The sequence below is a fragment of the Scyliorhinus torazame genome, unplaced genomic scaffold, assembly GCF_047496885.1.
Source record: "Scyliorhinus torazame isolate Kashiwa2021f unplaced genomic scaffold, sScyTor2.1 scaffold_546, whole genome shotgun sequence".
Taxonomy (NCBI): Eukaryota; Metazoa; Chordata; class Chondrichthyes; order Carcharhiniformes; family Scyliorhinidae; genus Scyliorhinus; species Scyliorhinus torazame.
Window position 1 is genome coordinate 126,500 of NW_027308273.1, and position 11,501 is coordinate 138,000.

Below are 11,501 nucleotides of genomic sequence, written 5' to 3' on the forward strand. Positions count from 1 at the left end.
TTTAGTCTGGAATTCTCTTCATCAGAGAGCAGTGGGGCTGGGTCATTGAATATAGTCAAGGCAGAGTTTGACAGATTATTGACAGAGGAGACAAGGGTTATGGGGGTGAGACAGGAAAGTCTCAGCCAGAGTAGCAATAATCTTATAGAATTGGGCAGCAGGTTCAAAGAGCTGAAGGGCATTCTCCTGTTCCTGTGTTCTTATCTTGTTTTGCCTAAATTTGCTGCCACGTTTCCTACACAACAGTGACTACACCTCAGAAAGTACATCATTAGCTGGAAAGTGCATTGAGAAATCCAGTGGCCCTGAAAGCTGTTATACAAGTCTAAAGCTACATTAGAGTATCTGACACTTAAAGGGAGATGCTATTGAATATATTTAATCACTGAGCGTATGTACAGTACAAATTATTAATTACAAAAATGTGTTATAATGAGGTGAAGTCTAACAGCCAATTATGATAAAGTGGCTGACTCCAACTATTCTCCATGGAATCACCACTCTTTTTAGTGACTACAATGTACTGACATCACCAAACCTAAACACGTAGAGCTTCCAGACTCATCGGCCCCCAAACAGGCTGAATGTGCCCTGGTGCCAAAAGTGGGGAGTCACAGGAACAGCTAACAGAGGAGCCAGAGAGAACCCATTTGGGGAGCCAAAGAGAAACCATTTGGGTCCAGAACATTGTAAATATCCTTTTACTCTGGCTGTCTTTGAGCCTCAACTCATTTTCTGCTTTTTATAACCATGTTCAGTTTCATTAATAAACTTTTATCAGAAAACATATTTGATTTTTGTTGACTTTTCTTGATTAGACTGATGCACATTAAGGATAGCGGGTAAGAGGGAGTGACAGACTCTTTAACAGAAAGTGAGCCACTCTAAGGCAGTGTTTTTCAAACGTTTTTACTGAGTACCCATTTTTGCCAACCGGTCGACCTTCGCGACCCACGTCAGCCAATCTTTGCGAGCCACATCGGCTGACCTATGTGACCCTCACTGGCCAACCTTCGTGACCCACCATTTTCACTGACCTTTAATGTGACAGGTGAGTCTGCTTGCTCCTCACAATCTCACTTGCTTTGTTATTCAATGTTACGTTCCTGACAATGACTTCAGCTGATGATTTAAGATCTCACTGCATCCATTGAAAAAAATAAAGACATTTATCCTCAAACTCGCCATGTTTCGTCGTCAAATGTCTTTGAAGTTTTGAGGGTTTTAAACTTTCATTTCCCAGTGCTTCCCTGCATTTTACACACTTTGAATCCTGATTTCCAGTGGTACAATGAATAACGCATCCCCCAAGTAATCGTCTTTATGCTGCTTTGTTCCTGTTCACAGCTTCTTCTTCATGGGTTGTTCACCAGAGGCCCTGGAACTCAAAATGGAGGAATCACTCTCGCGTGCCCAGAGCACGTGATGTCAGTGTGGCCTGCTGTCTGCCACTACTCCAGGCAGAAGACTCCAGCTATTTTTTAAAAATTCTGCCCCTGGGTCAGCGCACTGACATCAGGAGGCCGTGTTCTACCCCGCTGGGCTCCAGGCCTGCACACTGCTTAGGGGCACGCATGCGGGGAAGAGCCGGCATTCTAAAAGCGGTTGCGCCGTTTAGCACCAATTTCCGTGATCTGGGACGCCCGCGGCACGACCTTCCCAATACCCGCCCAGGACCCACCCTCAAGTCGTGCCGCTCGATTTGAAAGTGACTGCTCCAAGGTAATTGACAAAGGAGCCAGTGGGTAGATGAGATTTTATTTTTTGACACAGCGAGCTGTTCTGATCTGCCTGAACGCTGATTCAGTAGTATCTTTCCAAAGGCTAAATACTTGAAAGATAAGAATTTGCAGGGCTGTGGGGAAAGAGCAGAGCAGTTGGATGAATCAGTCAGTCCTTCCAAAGAGATAGCAGGGGCATGATGGGCCAAATGGTCTCCTCCTGCAGCCTGTGAATCTGAGCCTCCTGCTTTTGTGCAGGTTAAAAGGGACAGATTTCATTGCATCCTCTTCCCCGTATATGTATTTAAAGAGATGGGTTTATCTTTAGCTCCGAGTGACCGATATACCAATTGGTTGGAGGCCCATTTCCCAGTCAGTCCTCCAGCACCTTCCTGTCTCTCTATTAGTGCGACGTCCATGGCAGTTTCCCAACTGGGGCACAGGCCCTGTTATTCTCAGCTAAATTCAGCCCCCAGCTCTGTCTCCTGCCTGTCATTGACACGAGCAATAGACACAGAAAGGTGCCCGAGGCTCAAATGGGAAGTCAAAATTTGTGGCTCTGAACCAAGACTTCAACATTTGTCAATCAAATCCCTGTTATTTATACTGGGGTTTCTATTATTACCGTGCCACCCCTTTTCATGTCACATTGATGTACTTTAGGGAAAGTGGGTGAGAGGGGAGACAAAGGGTGGGAGTTTTAACAGGTAACTTTCCCTTTCTAACTTTGCAATGTCGATAATGTCAGCCGTGGCTCAGTGGGCAGCTCTCTCACCTCTGAGTCAGAAGGTTGTTGGTTCAAATCCCAGTCCAGGGACCCGAGGGCAAGAATCACATCCAACATTCCTGGTCCCAGCACTGAAGGAGTCTGCACAGCCTTCTTTCAAATAAGATGTTAAACTGAGGCCCTGTCTGCCCCTCTCAGGTGGGTGTAAAAGTTCCCACAGCCACTATTTGGAAGAAGAGCAGGGGAGTTATCCCCGGTGTCTTGGTCAATATTTATCCCTCAATCAACATCACTAAAAACAGATAATCTGCTCATTATCACATTGCTGTGTGTGGGATCTTGCTGTGTGTAAATTGGCTGCTGTGTTTCCTACATTGCAACAGTGACTTCACTTCAAAGGTACTTCATTGGCTGGAAAGCACTTTGTGACGTCCTGTGGTTGTGAAAGATGCTATAGAAATGCAAGTTGTTAAATTTAAGATTTCTGTTGTCTGATCTTGTTATTTGGAACTTTATTGATTTCAGCCACACCCAACCTACCATTTAATAAATTCACTTTGGTTCAGACAAGGCAATTAAGACAAAGATAGAAATTGCTTGATATTAAATTTAAAAGTTTATTCAAAGAAACTTTAAGACATTGACTTTTACAACTCAATGTGGGTGATCGGTCTGTAGAAGCGTAACGCTCTCTAGCTCCTTCTTTGACAGTAATTCTTGTGGAATTCAGCCTCGGGAGTCTGGCTCCTTCTTTTGACAGTAATTTCTTTGGAACTCGGCCTTGGAAATCTTCAGTACTTGGCCAGCAAGGAAGACCTTCAGAATCTCTACTTTTATCCCCAAAGTGACCATTACCTCTTGTCAGAGTTGGGCCTGTTGTAACATGGCCATTGGTCAATTTGGTCACTGGATTAATTTAATTGGATCCCCAATTACTGACTCCACCTTCTCTCATTATCTCAGACAGGAATACAATAGAACTGTTTCATACTGTCGCTTTATCTGATTCGATACAATCCCTTATTCAGACAGTTTCAAATGTTGAAGCTAATCAGAGTTTGAAGGTCTCTCTTGCCCGAACATTTATCATGATTGCACATATCTTACATACACAGCAATTAAGCTTTTGCATTTTTACAGCAAATAAACCTCAGTCTCTTACTGTAACTACTGATTCATTTTTGATTATTTAATTGTCACTCAATTAAGGCTCATTACTTAATCAGTCATCTGATACTAACTGGTAGCTAATTAATACAGTAATCGTTAATTAATACATTTGGTTAATACAATATCCAGTGGTTGAAAAAGACTGTTTTATGGAAGACAATCACTTTCTTTCTTACTAACTTTGATTGGATTGAACAATGAGTCTTAGACTTGAGCCAAACTTTGGCAGGATATGATACCCTGTAGCTTTACAAAATTCTGGAACAATTTGTTGTTTTAAACAATTTTGCCTCATTCATCAGTTTCGAGAAACAGTTTGGTTTATATAGAATGAATTTTTAAAATAAAGGTCCAGTCACGTTTCAGAGTTTAACATGGCTTCCTTAACCTTGTTACTTATAACAGTGAAGTTGGACGAGTGATTGATTTTTAAAAAGAAATATTATTAATGAGGCATACGCAGAATTACCGACATTACAACAGTGGGTGCACTTCAAAAGTATTTCAAAGGCTGTAAAAAGTTTTAGGAGATTGTGTGGTCACGAAAGATGTTATAGAAATAGATATAGAATCCCTTGCGTGCAGAAGGAGGTCGTTCAGCCCATCGAGTCGGCACCAACCCTTCAACTCACCCCATATCCACTCACCCATAACCTAAGCTGCATACCCCTGGACACTGGGGGGGGGGGGGCAATTTATCAGGGCCAATCCCCCTAACCCATATATCTTAGGACTGTGGGAGGAAACCCACACAGACACGGGGAGAATGTACAATCCACACGCAGACAGTGACCAAGGTCAGAATGGAACATGGGCCCCTGGTGGCGTGAGGCAACAGTGCTAACTACTATGCCATTGTGCCACTATAATAAATGTAATTTATTTTTAGAACTAGTTCCCAAACTTGGATATATCACACTCGGTCCACTCATGAAGATCACTCATAAAGACTGAGACTTGATTTTATGTAACAACCATGTCTTTCACTTCATTTCAAATACCCTGTGAAAATCCAAACACAGTATCTCATGAAGGTATTTGATTTAAAACAGAATGACTTGTTGTGATTTGAGATTCACTGCCTGACAATGAAATTAAAATGAAATAAAAATCGCTTATTGTCACAAGTAGGCTTCAAATAAAGTTACTGTGAAAAGCCCCAAGTCGCCACATTCCGGCGCCTTTTCAGGGAGGCTGGTACAGGAATTGAACCGTGCTGCTGGCCTGCCTTGGTCTGCTTTAAAAGCCAACTATTTAACCCAGTGTGCTAAACCAGCCCCATTATGGTGCAGGAAGTAAATTCTCCTGTAACTTTCAAAAGAGAACTGGATAGATTGTGCAGGGTGCAGGAAAATAAACTTGCAGGGTGATGGGACCAATTAGATTGTTCATTCAAAGAGCTAGCATGGGAATGGTGGGCCTAATGGCCTCCTTCTTATCCCTTTGATTCTCGTTTACATTTGAAGAAAATCTTAGCATTGAACCAGAGTTTGGCAGTATTTGGGAAATATCTGAAATCCACTTCCTACGAGGGGGGAAGAAGCGGAGATGATGGAATATTTCCAAAGGAAATTGGTTGGGCTTTTGAGGGAAATAAACCGACAGGGGTACGTACGGGAATAGAACGGGGTAATCATTTGATCAATAGAAATCTACAAGTTGTGAATCTTTGGAATTCTCTACCCCAGAGGGCTGTGGGAGCTCCTTCATTGAGTGTGTTTAAAGCAGAGACTGACAGATTTCTAAATACCAATAACACAAAGGGATATGGGGATAGTGTGTGGAAAAAGCCATTGAAGTGGATGATCAGCCATGATCGTATTGAATGGTGGAGCAGGCTCAACGGGCTGAATGGCCAACTCCTGCTCCTATGTTCCAATGGTACAAAGATGCGAGAAACACCCAGATAAATTAGACAAAAGAACCCTGTAACCACCATAGCCCATCTTCATGGCAACATGGCTGCTTTGGGAACTAAATATCTTCCAACGTGCAAACACCTTTTCATTCTGTGCCCCTCGTCAAACTTGGAACCAGGTAATCGCAACGAGGCTCAAAAACGGTCAGCCCACCGGAGGCAGAGGTGTTAGACCGGCCAGTCCAGCAGAAAGAAACCCTCCAATCATCACCATTCACCAGATGTCAGAATGAACAAAATGCAGTCCTGGATGTCAGTGAGAGCAGAAACAATAACAACGGAGCCAACATCTGTAATTTGTGAACTTGTTGGAGTAACAACAGGTGTGATGAATCACAAAACCCCTCCCCACATTGAGAGCAGATGAATGGTCTCTCCCCAGAATTAACTCGCTAGTGTCTCCGTAGTTGGGACGGATCACTGAATGTCTCTTCTGCTCAGAGCAGGTGAATGGCCTCTTCCAGGTGTGAACTCGCTAGTGTTCCCGCAGGGTGTATGGATATCTGAATCCCTTCTCTCACTAAGAGCAGGTTAACGGCCTCTCCCCAGTGTGAACTCGCTGGTGTGTCTGCAGGTGGGATAATTGAGTGAATCCCTTCCCACACTGAAAGCAGGTGAACGGCCTCTCCCCAGTGTGAACTCGCTGGTGTCTCTGCAGGTTGAATAACTGAGTGAATCCCTTCTCACACTGAGAGCAGATGAACGGCCTCTCCCCAGTGTGAACTCGCTGGTGTGTCCGCAGGCTCGATGAAGTAGTGAATCCTTTCTCACATTGAGAGCAGGTGAATGGCTTCTCCGCACTGTGAACTCGCTGGTGTTTCAACAGATCAGATGATTCTATGAATCCCTTCTCACACTGAGAGCAGATGAACGGCCTCTCCCCAGTATGAAGTCGCTGGTGTCTCCGCAGTCTCCTTAAAGTAGGGAATCCCTTCTCACACTCGGAGCAGATGAACGGCCTCTCCCCAGTGTGAACTTTCTGGTGTGTCCGCAGGTCGGATGATTGAATGAATCCCTTCCCACACTGAGAGCAGATGAACGGTCTCTCCCCAGTGTGAACTCGCTGGTGTGTCCGCAGCTCGGATGATTGAATGAATCCCTTCCCACACTGAGAGCAGATGAACGGCCTCTCCCCAGTGTGAACTCGCTGATGTGTCCGCAGGTTGGATGATTGAGTGAATCCCTTCTCACACTGAGAGCAGGTGAACGGCCTCTCTCCAGTGTGAACTCGCTGATGTCTCTGCAGGGCGGATAACTGAATGAATCCCTTTCCACACACAGAGCAGGTGAACGGCCTCTCCCCAGTGTGACTGCGTCGATGGGCTTCCAGCTGAGATGGAGCCCAAAATCCCTTCCCACAGTCCCCACATTTCCACCGTTTCTCCAGGGTGGGGGTGTCCTCGTGTCTCTCCCGGTCGGACAATCAATTGAAGCCTCGTCCACAGAACACGTGTACGGTCTTTCCCCGCTGTGAATGGTGTGATTTCGTTTCAGTCAGTGTAACTGGTTCAAACTCTTTCCACAGTCAGTGCTTTGGAACACTCTCACTCGGGTATGTGTGTGTGTCTCGGGGCTTTTCCAGTCACACTGATCTTTTGAAGCAGACAGAAAAGACAAACATTTCTCCTTCTAGATTCAACGTCCGGTGATATTCAGTTACAAGGAATTGAGAGACTCAGTCAGATTGAGACGTGACGTTTGAGATTTCGGTCTGCAATTCCTCCTCTTCTAATATCCTGTAAAAACAATTTACAAAAGTTACTTTTCTTCTCCTCATTTTGGAGAAGGTATCCTGAGGGTAACGACAGTCTGGCCGTGGGGTTAATCCTTCGGGTCCTCAGTCTTATTGAGGAATGTCCCCTTGGATCTATTGTGGTCGTGATTCTTTTGTATTTTTGTTATTATGGGAGGGTTTATGTGTTGTTGACTTTATCCTACTCTGGTACCGACGGGGCTTTTATCTGTGAAAGGAGCAGTTTGGGGAAACTTTGGTGCCTCTGGTGTAAAGTGAGTTGGAGGAGGGGGTAATGACGCACGCCCGATTGTGGCGTGAAAATCTGTTCCTGTCTCTCTGTCGCCTAACTAATGGCGGCAGTTAATCATCAAATTTTCTCAGGGAATGTATGGGCCATCCATCGCCCTATCAGAAGGCAAATGATTGTCTCCTTTCTTAAGGAGAAAGTCGACATAGCTTTATTTCAGGAAACTCATCTAGATTAAACTCAATTGGGGTTGACACGGTGGCACGGTAGTTAGCACTGGTGCATCACAGCTCCAGGGTCTCAGGTTCAATTCCGGCCTCGGGTGACTGACTGTGTGGAGTTTGCACATTCTCCCAGTGTCTTTGTGGGTTTCCTCCGGGATCTCAGGTTTCCTCCCACAGTCCAAAGATGTGCAAATTAGGTGGATTGGCTATGCTACATTGCCCCTTAGTGTTCAAAAAAGTTGGGTAGGGTTACTGGGTGACTCGGATAGACTGGAGGCATGGGCTTAAGTAGAGTGCTCTTTCAAAGGCAGGTGCAGACTTGATGGGCCGAGTGGCCTCCTTCTGCACTGTAGGGATTCTGTGATGAGGAATACTTTAAATTGAGGCGGGATTGGGTGATGCAGGTTTTTTTGCCCCTTTTTCATCAAGTAGCAGGGGTGTGGCAATCTTTATGAATAAAAATATCCCTTTCAAAGTTGAAACCTGAACAAAGGACAAAGCAGATAGATATGTGGTCATTAGAGGTTTGGTGCATGGAGATGTTGTTTCAATAATGAATGCTTATGGATCCCCAAATTACTCCCGGAGTTAATTACGAAGGCTTTTGTGGATTTCGCAAAGTTAGCTTCAACTAACATTTTTGTGGACGGTGACTTCAACTGCCACTTATATCCTCTGGTAGATAAGCTCCCAATTACCAAGAACCCCCCCCCCCCCCGTTTCAAGCTAGGGCGTAGCCTCGGCTTGTGAGGAGGTGGGTTATGTGGATGTTTGGAAAACTTTGAACCTGAGGGGCGGAGCTTTTACGTTCTTTCCAGCCCCACATCAATGTCATACTAGAATCAATGGCTTTTCTGTGCCGAAGACAATCCGACACCTGGTGTCCTCCTGCAACACAGGAAACATTATAATTTTGGACCAATCCACCTCACCCGCCCGCGCGCCCCCCCCCCCCCCCCCCATTTTCCAGGAGCTTCTGCTCGAGGGCTCACCCCCAAGTCAAGAACGTGAAGGTTTGATGCCTTCCTGATAAGAGGTACTTTATTTACTGCACATTTTAAGGAAGAGTTTGAGTTCTTCCTTTTCTTTAACTCGGCCCCTGGTATTTCCCCCTTCAGCCGTGTGACGTTCATGCCGGGTGGGGGAGGGTGGATAATTTCTTACCCTGCTAATAAAAGGTGCAAGTGTTGGAGAACCAGCGGCGTCTGGAGGTTTGTTTGGCGAACGCCGAGGAGGATTATAAGGAGGCCCAAGTAAGCTATTGCTGCAGGAGGTTAACGCAGCAAGACTCCCTATTTACTCAGCAGGTTGAGAAAAGTTGAAAGTTTGCGAGGCAGAAGTTGTACGAGTTTGGGAGCAACCTGAGCAAATACAAACGCCGACTTTGGAGCGATTTTCTCTGTGCGGCTTGGCAGAGGGAAAAGGGTCATGAAGACGGAGGAAATAAACCAAAATTTCGGGAATTCTATGCAGGATTATACAGGTCTGAGCAGTCTGGTGATGTGTTGGCGGTGTGGAGCATTATTTCTCTTCCTTGAATCTCCCGGAGGCCTCAGAAAGCCAGCATGAGGCTCTTAACGCTACTCTTTCTAGGGAAGCGATGTCAAAGACCATGAAGGAGCTTCAGCCAGGTAAAGCGCTGGGACCACATGGCTGTGGGTGTGGGTTTTATAGGGGATTTGAGGTTTACTGTTGGATCTATTTGTGGGTATGTATTATCACTTTGACTCAAGTATGCTGCCATCGACTCTCTGTGAGGTTTATGTGTTTGATTCTGAAGCGGACAAGGATCACGGGAGTGTGTCTCTTATCAGCCAATCTTTCTTTCGGAATGTTGACTTGAAACTGCTACCTAAAGTTTTTGCAAGAAATCTTGAGGGCATCCTTCCAACAATCATTTTTTTATTTTAATTTAGAGTACCCAATTCATTTTTTCTAATTTAGGGACAATTTAGCTTGGCCAATCCACCTCCCCTGCACATCTTTGGGTTGTGGGGGTGAAACCCACACAAACACGGGGAGAATGTGCAAACTCCACACGGACAGTGACCCAGAGCCGGGATCAAACCTGGGACCTCGGCGCCATGAGGCAGCAGTGCTAACCACTGCACTACCGTGCTGCCCTCCTTTCAACAATCATGAGGGAGGACCAGTCTGACCTTGTTCTGCATCACTAACCAGCTGAGCTAAATTGGCTCCTAATTATATTACAAGCTGGGCAGCGGCAGGGTTCATGAATGTCGTATTTGGGCTTCTGAGAAGATCTCGACAAATAAATGTGTCAAGCTGAGGGAGCAAAGGATGTCAATGTCTTTAAGCGAGAGAGAGAGAGAGACCTGGGCCAACCTTCCCAGAGTCTGCACCCTCCCTGGATTCACTTCCTTTCCCTTCAGTTGCTGCAAGTGACCAATTGAAGGTGAGAATGAGAAAAGAAATGGAAAGGGGGAGAAAAGAAAATGTTTTACTCACAGATGTTGGAGACGGGAGGAAGTTTGCGTTCTTGTGACGTTCAATCGAGCAGTCACACAAAGCCCGAGCTGATTAGCTGGAGGACCAGAAAGGAGGACAATTCTTGCCATTGGTCAATACCTCAGGTAAAAGGTCAGGAGGCGGGCTACCCTTTGCACATGCGCAGCCTCCCCTCTCCCTTGGACATGCGCAGTCATGGGCACGGGGAGATCACCGATTGGCTTCTCGCTCTGGCCGTCAGCCGGTTGCCTGGAATCCTTCTCTCGAGGTGGTTCTGTTGTCGGTTTCTTTTCCCCCTTGTTCAAGGGGCGGGCGAAACAACGGGTGGGGGGCGGGGAGCGCCGGGCTGCGCACTGGAACCCGGTGACGACAGCGCGGAATAGAGTAATTCCTATTGGCTGATTCGGGCAGTGCCCATTGTGATGTCACAGCGGAAGTGAAGGAAACATCCTCCTGTCTCCAACATCTGTGAGTGAAACACTTTCATTTCTCCCCCTTTCCATTTCTTTTCTCATTCTCACCTTCAATTGGTCACTTGCAGCAACTGAAGTGAAAGGAAGTGAATCCAGGGAGGGTGCAGACTCTGCAAAGCTTGGCCCAGGTCTCTCTCTCTTAAAGACATTGCCATCCTTTGCTCCCTCAGCTTGACACATTTATTTGTCTGGCTAAAAGGATGGTCTCTCGCCACCGGTGGTAGATGACAAAGAGTCATCAAACTCGAAACGTCAGCTCTTTTCTCCCCCTACAGATGCTGCCAGACCTGCTGAGATTTTCCAGCATTTTCTCTTTCATTTCAGATTCCAGCACCCACAGTAATTTTCTTTTATCACAATTGAAGGGCTGGTTTCTCCAGGAGATGGCTGACATTTAATGGGACAGTAAATTAATATCGGCTAGAGATATGTCTAGTGGTTTTAAATTAGATATATTATTTATGGTCTGTAATAAAGTACATTTACTATTATTTCTGGTTGTGTAATATTGTACTGTCGCTATTTATATATTTCCAGTCATCTCTTCCCTCATAAGGCTATTAGTCTATGGAATTCTCTTCCACAGGGATCAGTGGAGTCTGTGGGTCACTGAATATATTCAAGGATGAGTTGGACAGATTTTTAATATTTCTTTTATGTTTTTTTACCATTTTTTAAATAATGAATGCAACAGAATAACAGAAATATTGATGGAAAATGGGTACAGTGTAGAACAACTGATACTGCCGCATAAATACAAGCAACACATTGCAGAATTAAATCAGAGCAGGATATTTGAGCGACCAGAGCCTCTAGA

At 45.3% G+C, this 11,501-nt stretch overlaps 1 pseudogene; it reads right to left on the bottom strand.

Moving 5' to 3' along the window:
• Window positions 1–3,045: 3,045 nt before the first annotated feature.
• On the bottom strand, window positions 3,046–7,030 carry LOC140406459 (uncharacterized; annotated as a pseudogene).
• Between the last annotated feature and the right edge of the window lie 4,471 nt (window positions 7,031–11,501).